This window comes from Rhinolophus sinicus, chromosome 16 (assembly GCF_057876585.1).
Source record: "Rhinolophus sinicus isolate RSI-liver-muscle chromosome 16, RSI-T2T, whole genome shotgun sequence".
In the NCBI taxonomy this organism is placed as follows: Eukaryota; Metazoa; Chordata; class Mammalia; order Chiroptera; family Rhinolophidae; genus Rhinolophus; species Rhinolophus sinicus.
The window spans coordinates 80119640-80134474 of NC_142516.1; the positions used below are offsets into that span (position 1 = coordinate 80119640).

At 50.2% G+C, this 14835-nt stretch overlaps 1 long non-coding RNA gene across 1 annotated transcript; it reads left to right on the forward strand.

Annotated features, from left to right (window-relative positions):
* The first annotated feature begins 747 nt into the window (after positions 1-747).
* On the forward strand, positions 748-2792 carry LOC141571319 (uncharacterized). The gene is made up of 3 exons (XR_012496086.1): positions 748-837; positions 2331-2463; positions 2573-2792. It is a non-coding gene; the product is annotated as an uncharacterized LOC141571319 (long non-coding RNA).
* The last annotated feature ends 12043 nt before the right edge of the window (positions 2793-14835 follow it).

Sequence of the window (14835 nt, forward strand, 5' to 3'; positions counted from 1 at the left end):
GCGTGTATGTGGTATGTGTTTTATGGTATGTGGTATGTGCATGTGTGGTGTGTGTGCATGTGTGGTGTGTGTGTGCTTGTGTGGTGTGTGTGCATGTGTGGTGTGTGTGTGCTTGTGTGGTGTGTGTGCATGTGTGGTGTGTGTGTGCTTGTGTGGTGTGTGTGCATGTGTGGTGTGCGATGTGTGTATGTGGTATGTGCATGTGTGGTGTGTGCGGTGTATGCATGTGTGGTGTAGGCATATGTATGGTGTGTTTGGTGAGTATGCATGTGTGACGTGTGTGGTGTGTGTGGTGTATGCATGTGTGACGTGTGTGGTATGTGTGGTGTATGCATGTGTGACGTGTGTGGCGTGTGTGATGTATGCATGTGTGACGTGTGTGGCGTGTGTGGTGTACACAGAGGCAGGGAGGAGGTGGGCATCTTCATCTCTAGCTAGTGATCTCGCTATAGATGTTCTGAAAGTCATTCTGTCTCAGACCCCTGGGTCGGGGCTTAGCCCTGTGTATGAATTTTCATACACAGATTATATACTAAATACTCCTAAAATGTGGGGTTAACCAAAGCAGTCTGGATAGTCCTTCAAAAGAAATATTAAGTTGGTGCAAAAGTAATTGCAGTTTTTGAAATTATTTTTAACCTTTTAAACCTCAAATACTTTTGCACCAACCTAACAAATGCCCCGCTGGATGGGATGTAGCATTTAGTAAACTTGGGCCCGTTTTGCTTCCTGCAGTCTCGTGAGAAGGCTGAAGACAGTTGGTCTCCAGATCGTCTGTTTATCGAGGGCACAGGGTTTGCAGTTTGGTCAGGCAGCGGGAGTCCATATTCACACCTGGTGAGTGTCAGTGGGCAGGACACTGGCTGCCCTGAACCTGCTTTTCTGTCAACATGGGACATTTGTCCCCGGTTGCCCCCGGGGAGTTGTTTCTGGGAAGCCTTCTGTGTTCCTGCTCGAGTGAAACTTCCTGTGGCTGGTGCTGCAGTGGCTTCAGGGCCCCGCAGCGCAGGCGGCTGTGCCTTGGCTTTGCTAATAACTGCAAGTTTGGTTTGGGTGAAAGAATATTTCTAGTTAATGTATCAAACAACAGATTAGTAGCCAAATTATTTTATCTAAAAGAGTTCTAACATTGCTGCTTTAAATACTTTGGTCTTTGGAAATTTATTTAATCTTTATTGTGTAATATATGAGTTTGTTATATTTGGGTCCTAGCTCAAGACGTTCACGTGAGAGATTCTCTTTCAGTCTCTCTCTCTCTCTCTCTCTCTCTCTCTCTCTCTCTCTCTCTCTCTCTCTCTCTCTCTCTCTCTCTTTCATCTATCTCTATTTCTTTCTATCTCTAGCTATCTCTGTATCTCCATCTCTATCATACACACCATGTTAGCCAAGAGCTATCAATAGAATAAACTATTCTCCTTTCCACCGGCTCTTTCACTTTGTTTTCTGTGACGATGTTCTCTCATGTAAAGTGTGGAGTGGTTCTCAGTTGTCTCTCCAAGTGTGTGATGAGGGCTCAGACCCCAGCTCCAGTCCCCTTGATCTATGCTTATCTGGCTGACATTGCTCTTGCCTTCTGGTGCACACTCAGCCTTATTCCTTGCACACATCTGGTCACGGTGGGTCCTCGAGATAGGTGCCCCTTGCCCTGCCCTCTGCATGTTTGCTTCTCCTGCTCCATGTCCACCTGCCTGCCACATGGTGGCTTTCCTGGCACCCAGCACCCTCACGGGTGTTTTCCCTCTTGGGCAGCCTTTCTGGGCCGTCTTTCTTACCAGAATGAGATCACAGCTCCTTAATTAAGGAAGTGGAAGTTCTTCCTTGCCTCCTTCTGCCTTCAGGTATCACCAGAGGATGACAGAGCAGGCTCTCCTTTGTGGGCAGGCTGGGGTGAACTTTGCTCAGTGCCGTGGGCTTACTCTTCCTGCAACCACAGAGGAGAACCTGAGAGAATGGCGCACTTCTCTGCAAACCTGAAAAGCCCCACTGACCTTCCAATCTCATGGCTCTCAAACTCACATGTCTCAGAAGAAGTATCCCTTTAACTGCCCAAAATGGACAACAGAGGAAAGCGGAGCTGGCACAGTGGCGGAGGTGGACTCGTGGGTCCCCTTGGAGTAGCCCAGACAGGCTTGAGAAACCCTGGGGTCTCGGGGAAAACAGGGCATGATCTTGCAGGACTTTGTCTCTAATAATTGTACAAAGGGTTCCAGAATTGTTTTCCTTCTGGGGCTTAAGCGGCAACATTTTGATAAGATTTTAGTTAGAGAAGAAGGGATCCTTTAGTTAAAATATCTTTTGTGTTTGCCCTTTCCTTTTCTTTGTGCTTTTAGGGAAAGTTGAAAAGCAAGAAATTATTCTGCTGCTTTGAGGAGCCATGTGTGCTGTGCAGGTGGAGGAAGGATGCGGCTCAGGAGACAGGCAAGCGTGTAATCAAACATGCGGTCTACTCATCCCCCTCTCCAGGTAGCACTTGGCTGAGCAGCCGCTCCAACACTTCAGAGATTAACTAATCCCATTTTAGTCATGCAACCATTGCAAAAGCAGCTTGTAATTCTTTCTTTTCCATTCCTAGTTGGCCTTTTGAGAGAGCATGAGCCGTGCTTCCTTGGACGATAGTTCACAACCCACATCACTGTCGAAGGACTGCCACGGTGTCTGGCTGTTCTTGGAAGGCAAATGTGCAGGGAACAGAACTGCAGCTCCTATCAGCAGTGTGGACAGCTCCGAGGTCACCTATGAGCACTGACTTTCTGGCTATAATATCTAGAAAATGATGTAATACAGAATTGTACACCTGAAATCTATGTTATTTTACTAACAATTGTCACCTCAATAAATTTAATAAAAAAAAAAGAAAAAAAAAAAGAAAAGAATGCACGGGGCTCTGAACTTGCAGCTGCACAGTTTGGCATATTTGTGAACAGCTGTGCTTACAAAGACAGCAAAGGATCCTCCCTTTTGAAAACAGTGATAATTTATGGAGAGAGCGCATGTTACATGGCTGTTATGTGTATCTGTTTAGAAGGTTTAGGTTGAAGGCAGAATCCTAAGAAAATTCTTATGCCCGCGTTCCCCCAATCCATTCCTGGAAAGTTGTTTTCCAGAAATCTGTTGTCCTCGGGGCTTTTGGAACAAGGAGAATGATTTTGTGCCTTCCAGAAACTTCTCTCCATCCCTGGCTCTCGGCCATGCTCTGTCCACGTTTTCTTTCTCTGGTTCCACACAGAAAGGATGGGGTGCTGGGAGGGGCGTCACAGAGGAACCCAGGACTTAATTGTCGTGAGCTGGGACTGGAGAGAGACTGTCAGAGACAGACTTGGGAAGTGACATGGGTGCTTGTTTTGTGGCCTAAGTTGTGGCGGGAGCTTTGTGAATTTCTCTCTGATGGTACGGTAATCGGTCACACAGTTTGGCAGTTGAAAGGTCGCATTGAGAGTCCTTAATCCTGGGTCCACAGACCTTTAGGGAACCCAGGGCAATATTCGGGCGTTTGTGAACATGAATGAGGAAACACTGTATTTTTAGTTTCACTAATGCTAACTGCACTTGAGCATTTCCGGCAGCTGTGCTGACAGTACCGCTGACTGCCCACAGGCAGAATCACGACTAACTTCCCTTGAGATAGTTATTGTAGACAAGGTAACATTTCACTTAACACTTATCACTACCTCAATATGGTAGTTAGACCAACCATGAATTCATTATTTAGTATCTTCATGAAGGAAAACATCCCAAATTAACAAAAACAACATATATATATCTAGTTCACTCTGATGGTTTCCTTTCTAATCCTATGTATTTTATTGATTTTAAACCACTGTTGTGAAGGGTCCACAGGCCTCAAGAATCTATACACAGAAGTTCCACCCCTGTGGGACCATGTGCCTATGGACAGCAAGAGGTGTCAGCCACAGTGGACGAGGATGTTTGGGCCCTGGGCAGGCGAGTATTCTGGTGCCTTCCAAGCCAGCGTATGGGGGTGGAGTGGGGGCCTGGTTTGCTATTAGTACAAACTGTATTCCTTTATGTACAGAATAATGACATGATTACATGTGTGGAATGCATGGAATTTTAACTTAGATGAAATCACCTTTTAGAACAGTTTTCTTATCACTTAAAACTGGAGAGGTGAGTTTTTTGCACCCAGGAAGGATAGAGGTACTGTAGATGGGTAGACAGACAAACTCTAGTACAAAATAAGCTTTGAAAGTTTTTTTTTTTTTTGGCCTAGCTTTTGGTGGCAGTGAAATGTGAAGTAATTCCTGATATGGCCACTTCTGGAGAATTCCAGTGTTCGTTGCACATGCACAAGTGCACGTGTGGGAGGCACCATGTGTCACAGTAAAATTCCCGACCAGCAGCTCCCTGGTGGACCCTGATGGCTGTCCTCCAGTAGCCCCGGCTCTGGCTCTCCAGGGGACCCTGTCCTCTCTACAGCTGCAACTTCAGTTTCCATGAAAAATAACACTTCTAATCTTAGATATAAATGATTGTACTTTTAAAATGTAATAATTACAATACAAACTACCAGAAATGCCAGAAATATTCATGGAGACAGCAAGAGTGAAAGCAGTTTCACCTGCCAGTTACATTCTATTGGCTGAAGCAAAGCCATTTTGAAAAGAAATGGACAATTTCACTTTTTGTTAGTTTCCTAGCTGCTTTTTAGTTCCTTTTTGTGATTTTTCTGAGCCAGACAGCTTTGTAGGCAGACGAGGATTCGGTAGACTGTGTCTGCCTGACAAAGAGCCCCACAGCCCGCAAGCATGGGAACCGCCGCACTTCACCCACTCCATCGGGCCTGGGAGACGTGCACGCAGGCTCAGAGCCCCGTCTTTCTTACCTTTGCTTTTGGAGGTGGTCCTGTGTTTGGTGGTCTGTTCAGAAACTCTGGACAGCAGTGGAGCCCACATGCCTGGGCAAGCATTTATATGGATTGTTGATTCTGGCGAGGTGGGAAATTAAAAGTACGAGATCTTACTGTGCCTCTGCTCAGAAAGACAAAACAAACAAATTAACAAACAACCCGCCAACTCTTATTTGGTTTCATGGATATTCCCTTACTTTGTGTATCTGATTGGTTTGAGGCTGATGACTATGACGAAGGAGACATGAAGACCCCACGAGGTCAGGCAGCTCCTCATGCACCCGAGGTGGGAAGGGTAGGTGGGGGCTCTAGGTCTACCCCCTGGGCCCTGGCCACCTCTCAGGTCAGGGTGGAGGAAGGATATCATAGTAACACGTAGATAGGCATGGAGAATGCAGGAATATCTGTGTTACTTCTCTACCTCCTAGGGCACAGGCCTTCAAGCCTGGGGACCTCCCAGAGAAGCCCGGATTCAGTAGTGCCCGCCTTGGAGGTGACTGTGGAACAATAAAATGGTTGGGGGCTGGCCAAGGATGGGCTGGGCAGGTTGGTCTCAGGGCATCTACAGAGGCCCCGCACATCCCAGAGAGAGTGTTGGTCTCTGCTGGGACCAGTCTTTGTGGGGTTGCCTGCACAGAAGGGCCCAGGTATGGTGCTTGCACTGTGTCAACCTAGCCAGGTGGGAACTGCATCTCCCAGAGTGCCCATATGTTTGTTTTCTATTCCCAGATAACGAATGAATAGCATGTACTAGCACCCATTTATTACTTCTCAATTTCCAAGGGTTAGGAGCCCAGGAAAAGCTCTTCTGTCTCCTCTGTTTGGGGTCTCAAAATGTCAGTGGGCTGCGGTCTCATCTGGAGGCTGGACTGGAGGGGAATTGCTCCTGAGGTCATCCACGTTGGTGGCATAGTTAATCTCCCATGGCCTAGGACTGAAGCTCCCACGGTCTTAAGGGCTGCCAGACCCTCACCCTGCGCTCCTACCCACGCCCTCCCACTGCCAGGCAACTCCCTTCCCCAAAGCCAGCCATGTGGAGAGGCCTCTGCCTTCAGGGAAGATCCCGTCCTTCTCTTAAGGGCTTTCATTGGATTAAAGCAGGCCCTCCCAGAAACGTCTCCTTTTGATTACTCTACCTTTTTGACTTGGGATCTTAATAACGTCTAAACACTTCCTTCACTTTTGCCCTCTCCTACTGGTTAGAAGCAGGTTTCACGTCCCGCCATTCTCACGGGAAAGGATTCATGTGGACCCGGGAGGCAGCGGGTTATGGACGGTTTTCTGATATGTCTGCCACACCCTTCCTGGGAGGTGCCAGGTTGGAGCTGTCCCCAAGAGAAATGTGTGCATGATTGGGGAGGCAGCAGTGAAATTGGGGCCACTTAGCCTCTATGGTCAGGGTGGGGTGCCAGGGGCTGCATGATCTGCTGGCTGTTCAGGTTAATGGTGAAGGACGTCAGCCCTCTCCAGATCTGTACATCGTCTGGGTTGGAGGAGCTGAGGAGGGTGTGGAACTCCATCTCTGGCTCGTCTCTGCAGGTCCTGCTCTTCCCACCTCATGCTGGCCAGTTGACGTGCACCAGAGGCAGCACTCTTCCTTCCATCAAACCTGCCCCGATATAGGTCTGATTCCTCTGTATTTGTTCCCTTGTTCCCCTCACTCTTGGTGGCTCTGCCTCTGATGGAATCATGATTGTGCCTGAGGTAAGCACATGTAGCCAGGGTCCAGGGTGGCTAGGCCAGGAGCTGTGTCTTCATCAGACCACCCTGCTGTGATGTCCCCACTTGTCCCTGCCTATTTTGGGAGCTGGTTCTTGGTGTCACTGTTCGCTGCGAGGGGCCACCTGTGAGGCTGCATCTCCCCTGTGGAGAAGCTGGAGAGTAGAGAGGCGAGGCTCCTGCACGCAGGCCAAGTAGACATGGGCTGGTGTCGGGGCTCTCTGGTGCCTTTGTGTGCAACACCCCTGACTGCAAAGGCTTAGGGCAGTGGACACCAAGCTTCCATCTTTGAGGCTGTGGCACCATAGTTCCCCTCCTGTCACCACTGGAAGGGACCTGTCAGCATGATGCTTTGCTAAGTAGCCTGAGATCTCCTCTGCAAAGGCTCATTTCCCCACAGACTTGTGTCCCCTCTTCTCTGTGATCCTTGGTGCCATGCATAGTTTGTACAAATGTCCGTGATAGCCCGCCACACACTTCATTATAATTACTGGTTTGCATGCCTGTCTCCCAGCTAACCAGCGAGCTCTTTGAAGACAGACAGCCACATCTTTTCATGTGTACACTCCCAGATCTAGTTCATTACCTGAGAGGTTCCGAACATGTGGAAAATGTTTGTTGAGTGAATGAATGAAGAAGATGGAGACACTGAGGTGTGGGTGCGATGGAATAGCACATGGGTCTCACTATTGACCAGGCAAGTAGAAACTTTGTCACTTGTTTCTCTTGGTCACTTCTAAAAAAGAAGGAGCCTTCCTCAGCACCAAATGATGAGAGTGACCACCTCCCCAAGTCTCGGAACTTATGGTCCCTCTCAAGATGCAGTGTAGGTTGTCAAAGACACAGCAGATTTTGAGCCAAAGACATAGAGTGTGAGTTTAGCAGAGCTGAGTCTAAATTCTGTTTTTGTCACCAATTAACCAGATGTTGGGCCCTAACCTGCCTGGGCCACAGTTTCCTCATCTGTAAACGTTGAGTTGTGACAACCATGGAGTTGAGGGTGGCTGTGAGCTTTAGCTCCCAGAGGACTGATGAATGCTGGCGTTCTTTCCCCCATTCAGCAAATATTCACTGCGCCCTAATGCACACCTTGCTCCAGGACAGCTCCTCAATTTTGATGATGAAGGCCAGTGAGTGCTCAGTTGTGTCGGGAGAAAGTGAAACAGAAGACTGGGACCTTGGTGACAATATTGTCATGCCAGAGTGGCGTGGGCCAAGGGCTCATGTTGGGATGGGCATGACAGAAAATCAAGGAAGGAATAAATGAAAAGCAGCAAAAAGACTGGGCTGTAGCTGAGTCTTAAAAGTGGGGGCAGGGGTAGAGGTTCAATATACACTAGGTTCTCTCATTGTCATTCATTTATTTATAATCAAGTGCAGCTAATCCCACACTTAGGCAACTGTTCCATTCCAAAATGTCTTTCTCAACTTGAAATTTGCATGAGAGGATTGCTTTGGATTTAAGGGTTCAGAACCCTTTATACATACAGTCCTTTATGTCTGTTTGATTCCAATATGCTTCTCCTCGACGTAGAATCAGCATGAGTTTGCATGCAGGGGGAGGGAAGTTTGGCCACGTTCACACTTCAGTCTGCCCACTGTGTCTTCCCATCTGTGAGCAGCTCCTGCTTTTCCCCTCTCTGTCCTTCCACTCATGGCTGGCATGTAGCACTGTTTATGGAGGTCAGTGTTGGGGACAGAAAAAGAAGACCGTACGAAGGATGGGCCAGCTGCCCAGGGGATGCTGCCCCTAGAGCATGCCGCTGGACTCTGAGACTGTTCTGTGCTGCTGGGGACTGTGCCCCAGCCCCTGCAGGCTCCCTCCTCCCCTGCTCTTTTCCCCGGGGTATGACGGGTATGGACCCGTAAGACTGCTTCCCTACTTTTGCCTTCCTTTTGGGGTTTGGCCTGTGGGGACCTCCATGAGTACACAGGTTGGCAGAAGAGTGAAGTCAGATCCCTGTGGGTGGCTGTGACCCTGGACTTGTGTCTCCCTCTCCAACACCCTTGTTCGGGCTCTAGCAATGACTCCTTTCCTGTTTGCCCTCCAGGCTGAGGGCCGGCAACGGCCCCTCCCTCTTCCATGATTTCTCTGTGACCCATGTTTAGCAAATGTTACCTCATTCATCTGCTGGATCCCACTGTGTGCTATGAGGAAGAAGCTATGCATCATCTTCTTTATGTAGGACAGTTACAGCACCTGCTGGATGAGCCCTGGCCCCGTGGACGGGTCCACCCGGCTCTCCAGGCCTGGCTGGGCACCCGCTCAGCCCCCTACCCCCAAGTTTGCTTTGCTCACCTCTCTGCCTCTCTCCTCCTAAATGCCCCATTTCTCCCTGCTAGGGACTGAATGTGTTCCTCCCCTGCCCAATTCATATGTTAAAGCCCTAACTGTCAGTGTGAAGGTATTTGGAGGTGGGGCCTCTGGGAGGTCATCTAGGTTGGGTGAGGTCATGAGGGTGGGGTTCTCATGTTGGCACTGGCGCCCTCCTATGAGAAGAGACTGAGTTTGCTCCACCATGTGAGGACACAGTACAGTCTGCAAGCCAGGAAGAATCCTCACCAGAACCACCCATGCTGGCCCCTTGATCTTGGATTTCCAGCCTCCAGAGCTATGAAAAACCAGTGCCTGTTATCTAAGCCCCCAGTCTGTGGTGTTTGCACCTGAGCTCACTGAGACACTGCCCGCCCACCCCGGGGCTCGCAATAGTTGTTCCCTTTGCCCAGCAAGCTGTCCCTATTCCCTGCTCCTCCTTTGCTCAGGGCCGTACTCAGGACCACCGTGACCGCCTCTCAGCCTTTCTCCACCAGGGAACTCCATGTTGATGACACCTGCATGCCCAAATGGGTGGTGCCCTCTGGCACGTGTGTGTATCACATGTCTGGCCACATGGTGGTCCTCCCTCCCACTCACACGTGTCCCCTCTACTTCATTATTCCCCAAAGCATGAGTCGTTTCCCTCCCTGAAGTCCATCATGAGTCTTGTTCCTGCTCCCTCGTGGGTACTGTGACAGCAGACACCTTTCCATCTTGCTCGCAGATGAATCTTCACACCAGGGACAGTGTTTAATCTGCGGTGGGTGCTCAACAAGCACTTGCCGAGTGCGTGGCTGAACAAAGGAGGAGCTGGGCACGGGGAGAGCTTGTTGGGCTAGTGCGAGCCCCGGGTGGGGTGAGCGGGACAGTGTCTCGGTCAGCTCAGGTGTGGTAACGAACACTTTCTGTTTTCTCCACGGTCAGGCGTTAGGGGACACCAAGGAGGTGGAAGCCTATGTGAGCTACGTGAGGACAGTTTCTCCGAATAGGAGAGTTCCCTCCTTTCTCTGCTTCCTGGTTCTGGTGACAAGCCCTGAGAATGGGGGTGGGTGGGGGGGAGGAAGTCCCTTTTGATGAACTACTGAAGGGATAGAGAAGTGCCAGAGAGAAAGAGAAAGCCAGATGGCTCCAATGACTCCTGGCCAGGCCATGCAGGACTGCCAGCTCTTGTCCTACCACCACTCACAGGACATTCTCCTGTGGGCTCGAGAAAATGGCTGAGTGCTTACATTTCATTCAGTTTGCGTTCCTCGCTAATCTCCAAAGCGAAGACGACATCCTTTCTTTATCTGAGCTGTCTGAGAAGTTTGCGGTGAGTGGCCTGTGTGGGAAGTCAGGACCGAGAAGGACTTCCTGCTGACCTGTGCCCTGCACTGTTCAGTGACTTGCGTGTGTCAGTTGGTGGGTGTGCAGACTCTGAGTCAGATGTGGCTTTCCTCTTCAGTTTAGCAGATGGTTATCATGTGCATGGTTAAGACTGAGGGTTGGCTCTTATTTCTGACAATCTGCAAGAGAGTGCAATGCAGAATCTGAAATGCTGGTCATAAGAATTTTTGAATGGCATTTTCTTAGTTGGGAGAGCTGCTGGTTATGCCCTGTTACTCTGGCTTCCGAAAGTGCAGCTAATTAAAGCTGCTGTGGGACAGGGGAGGTAACTCAGGTGCTGGCACTCACTTTGGAGAAAGGGAGCCATGCGCTGGGGTTTTCAGGGTGGTTATGCAGGGGGTCTTCCACAGAGTACTAAACAGACATGGCCTTTTACATAGGCACTGTCCCACAGACCCCTCACCTAATCCAGGGTCCTGCCACTCAAGTGGAGTCCCTGGACCGCAGTGTCAGCATGGCCTATTATAAATGCAGAGTCCCAGGCCCCACTCCATGTGTCACACCCAAGCATATTGCAAGTGCAGGACGATTTCCACAGTCCTCCCTCCAGCCATTGCTCCCCGCCCCAAAGGGACACTGAGGCTTGAGAAATGAGTTGGTGGATCACAGACGGATCACAGTGTCTCCCGTGGCGCTCATCACTGTGCTTCTGCATGAAATACACCCCTTGTTCGGTTGTGACCATGGCTGCTTGCCATTGGTAAGCACCCAGCTTTGGCAAACTTCATGCTTTCTTCCCCCTCTTCGGGGGTAGAGTGGCGTAAAGATTCTGTTATCACACCACTTCCAAAACCTTCTCGGTCCAGAAGTTACCCCTTTCAGAAACCTGGAGGTGTTTTACACGGCAACATGGTCACCGGTTGCCTAAATTGTTGTTGTTGTCAGTCGGCTAAATCTTTTGTGACTTAGATTTTTAAATCTGATGATATTTGCAGAATTAGTGACATGTGCCATTGAAGCTTGTCTCCCCTACTCCATTGTATAGGACAGTCTCTGGGGTAAAGCTGTGGCCTTAAACAACACCTGTTTTCACAATCAGTCAGCAATGAGGGCTGCTGCAAGGATGTTTCCAGGGCTGTTTCCAGGTTCAAAATACACAAGCAGGCAGTGTGCTGAGCCCTGGGCCTGACATACAACAAAGTCACAATAAATGCGTTTCACAGTGGTTACTGGGTGCTTATTTTAATAGTCTTAATATGCCCTCAAATGTAAGCATGTGCTGAGAGCTTGCCCCAGTCTGGCCGGGCCCTACACCCAGCACAGCTGCCCAGGCCCCACAGCAATGCCCAGGAGTCTATATTCTAAGTGCCCACTGGTGGGTCTTATTCAGCCAACCGAGTGGTACTGGGAGCAGGCGTCCTAAGTCGGGTCCACGAGAGATTTTGCCCCAATGTGCTCACCACAAGTTAAGCGATGTGCTGCTGACTGGATCTGAGAAAGGATGGCTGGTAAGCGCCAACCCAAACTGACCGACTGAACCCAGTGACCAGCGCTGTGTAGGCCTCCCTGGTGCTGCCATCTGCCCCCAGAAAATGAGTGACAGACAGCTCAGTCAGGGACAGCAAAGGGCTTTCTTTAGGCCAGGGATCCCCTTTCTCAGCTCCCCAAATATCAGAAGGGTGCAGAGCTGGGGAAAGCCGCGGGAGGTGGGGAAGGCTGAGCCCGAGGGCAGTCTCGTGTTGGCGCCTTCTCCCTACCTGCCCCCTCCCCCCTCAGCATCTGACACTGTCTTCATGGGCGGCAAGTGACTTGTTTGCGGATATTGAAGAGAGCAAGGAAATCATAAAACTGGCCTGAAAAAGGACACTGGTGTCTGGGGTCATTCCCACGGCACGGTGAAGGTGGACACAGGCTCGGTGTGTCAGTTACTTACTCTTCTTGCCACCAGGGACAGCAGCCAGAGGGGGAAGACGCAAAGTGGACAGAGCGAGGGTGCTCTGATGGAGTTTTCATCCCTGGCACAGGCGGGGAAGGTGCAGCCCAATCTAGTCTGCAGCCACGAGTGTGACCCAGGCACTCGTCTAGGTCTCTGAGGTTGCAGAGTCTTATGCTTTGAGCTTTTGAAAAATCTTATGTGATGCCAAAGGGCTCTGGAGCACCCACCTGTGCACGTCTCACCACTATCCCTAACCGGAGCGCTGCCACTGGACCCACGCCCTTTTCTCCTATAGGAAAGAGAAGACGGCAGGTTGGTGGCTATTAGGAGAGAAACAGCGTTCATACTCCTATGGCCAGGGGCACTGGAGAAACGGGGCCAAATGAGGTTAGCTAAGCATGTTCATCTAGTTGAGACTTTTGTATTCCAACTCCTGATTTTGGTGCCACCTCCCTCCTCAGTCCTGAACCTGCCCTCGTCACCCCAGTGCCAGGTATCAGACAACCAGGTCAGCCCCTATGCTCCAGAGCTTGTTGAAATCATTCAAACTGGCCCATCCTAAACCCGCTAGCCCTGCCTCAATCAGCCCTTCTCACAGAAACCAGAAGAAAGTCTCCTGCCCGTGTTTTCCTCTCCCGGTGCTTGCTGCCTGTCCCTGATGGGGTGGGGTCCCGCTGGCCCTGCCTCCCATTCCTAGGGATCTGGAAGGATAAGAACTTCTTCCTTTGTGATAGCCGTTTCTGTGTCTATGTGATTTACCACATCTGATTAAAACAAATTCCAGGTACATTTTCAAACAATACACAATGGAATGCTATTTAGCCTTGGAAAGGAAGGAAATCCTGACACCTGCTGCAACATGGATGAACCTTGAAGACATTATGCTGAGTGAAATAGCCAGTCACAAAAGGACAAGTACTGCATGATCCCACTTACATGAGGGCCGTAGAGTAGCCAAAGTCACAGAGACAGAAAGTAGAATGGCAAGTACCGGGGGCTGGGGACAGGCAATGGGGAGTTAGTGTTTAATTTGGACAGAGTTTCCATTTGGGAAGATGAAAAGTTCTACAATAGAGGGAGGAGATGGTTCCACAACAGTGTGAATCTCCCTAATGCCACTCAACAGCCCACTTAAAATGGATAAGATGGTAAATGTTATTGTACGTGTACTTTACCACAATTTAAAATCTAGGCCACTAGCAGAGGTGTCCTTTAGTGCCCGTGGGTCATGGATCCTTGAGGGCAGGACATGGTCATGTTGCGTCTCCCATCACTGGGCAGGGGCCTGGCCTTGCGGTGACCAGGTATGGGTATCAAAGGAGAACTTATCTCTCCCCAGCACCCTGAGACGTCCTCACATCTTGTCGCCTTTTGGAGGCCAGGTTGCCCCTGGCCCAGGGGCTTTACCATAGCCCCAGTGGCTGCTGAGGGGTCTTCCTTTCAGCAAACCAGGGCAGAAACGTGGCTTCTTAGCACATTGCCCAGGAGAAGCTGCAGGTCCCATGGGCACAGCACTTCCCTGGCCTGGAGGGGAGGATTTCATCTGAGGAGTGGATTGAGGGGGGAATCCAGGCCCTATTTGTTTGGGGAGGCCAGCCGCTGCTGGGGTTTTCTACACCTGGCTTTCTGGTTCTTTGCATTTTCATTTATCTCGAGGGCATCCTCACATTGCTTTTCCAGGAGTGGCAGGTGGCTGTCACCTGTGATTTGATGCAATGCCAGAGAACCTGCCCTTTTGGTTTTGATGATTAGATTTTTAAGAGGATCCAAATGAAACCATAGCCCAACCCCCAAGGAAACACCCCAGTGCTGTGTCAACATTATGCTGATACTGAAAACCCAGGGTTTTTCTGAGAAGAAACTCTCCCCTACCGCCTTCCTATACACACACACACACACAAACACACACACGTACACACACACACACAAACACACATCACAGGCTGGGAATGTGTGGCCTCTAGGCCTGGAGAGACAGTAGATGTGTGTTTGCACCCTTTCAATGCTTGAGGCTACTTTGCCACCCCTCCCCAGTCTTGCAGGTTCTTTTGAAAACCCTAGACTCCTGCTTTCAACTCTTTCCTCTGGTCTCTGATAAAAGGCAAATTAAGAATCACTTCTAACAGTCTGAGAGCTAAGAGGGCTTGTCTGCAAAGACAGGACATCAAAGCCGAGTTCCGTGTACTCCTGGCCTGAGACAGAGGGAGGAGGGAGTGTCTGTAACACCCTGGTTCCCAGCCGCCTTTCTGCCTCAGCCCCTGGCCCCAGCCGTGTGGCCACAGTGGCTGCCTGGACTCCTGACAGGCCTCCGAAATGTGACCACAGGCAAATCTGACTATGGGCAAACCTTGAAAATAACCCAGATGCCTGAAGATGAGGCTGTAAATTCCCTGTGAAGAGCAGTTGTCTAGAGTCCTTTTCTGTTGGTTTGAACTTCATGTTTACAGCAGCTCCAAGATAATGTCAGGGTCCTTGGAGAGGGGGGCTGGGCAGAGCTTTGGCCTACACTCTGGTCCAGGAGCACAAGGCACCCTGTTTGCAGACAACCCCTCTCCTGTCCCAGGCTCCTGCTTCACGTGTCTCTGGCCCCATCTCCAGTAGGGTCAGGGCATCTGCCATAGGGCCGGGCTCAGGGTTGGGGCTACTGGGGCTCCTTCACTGGCCTGAGAT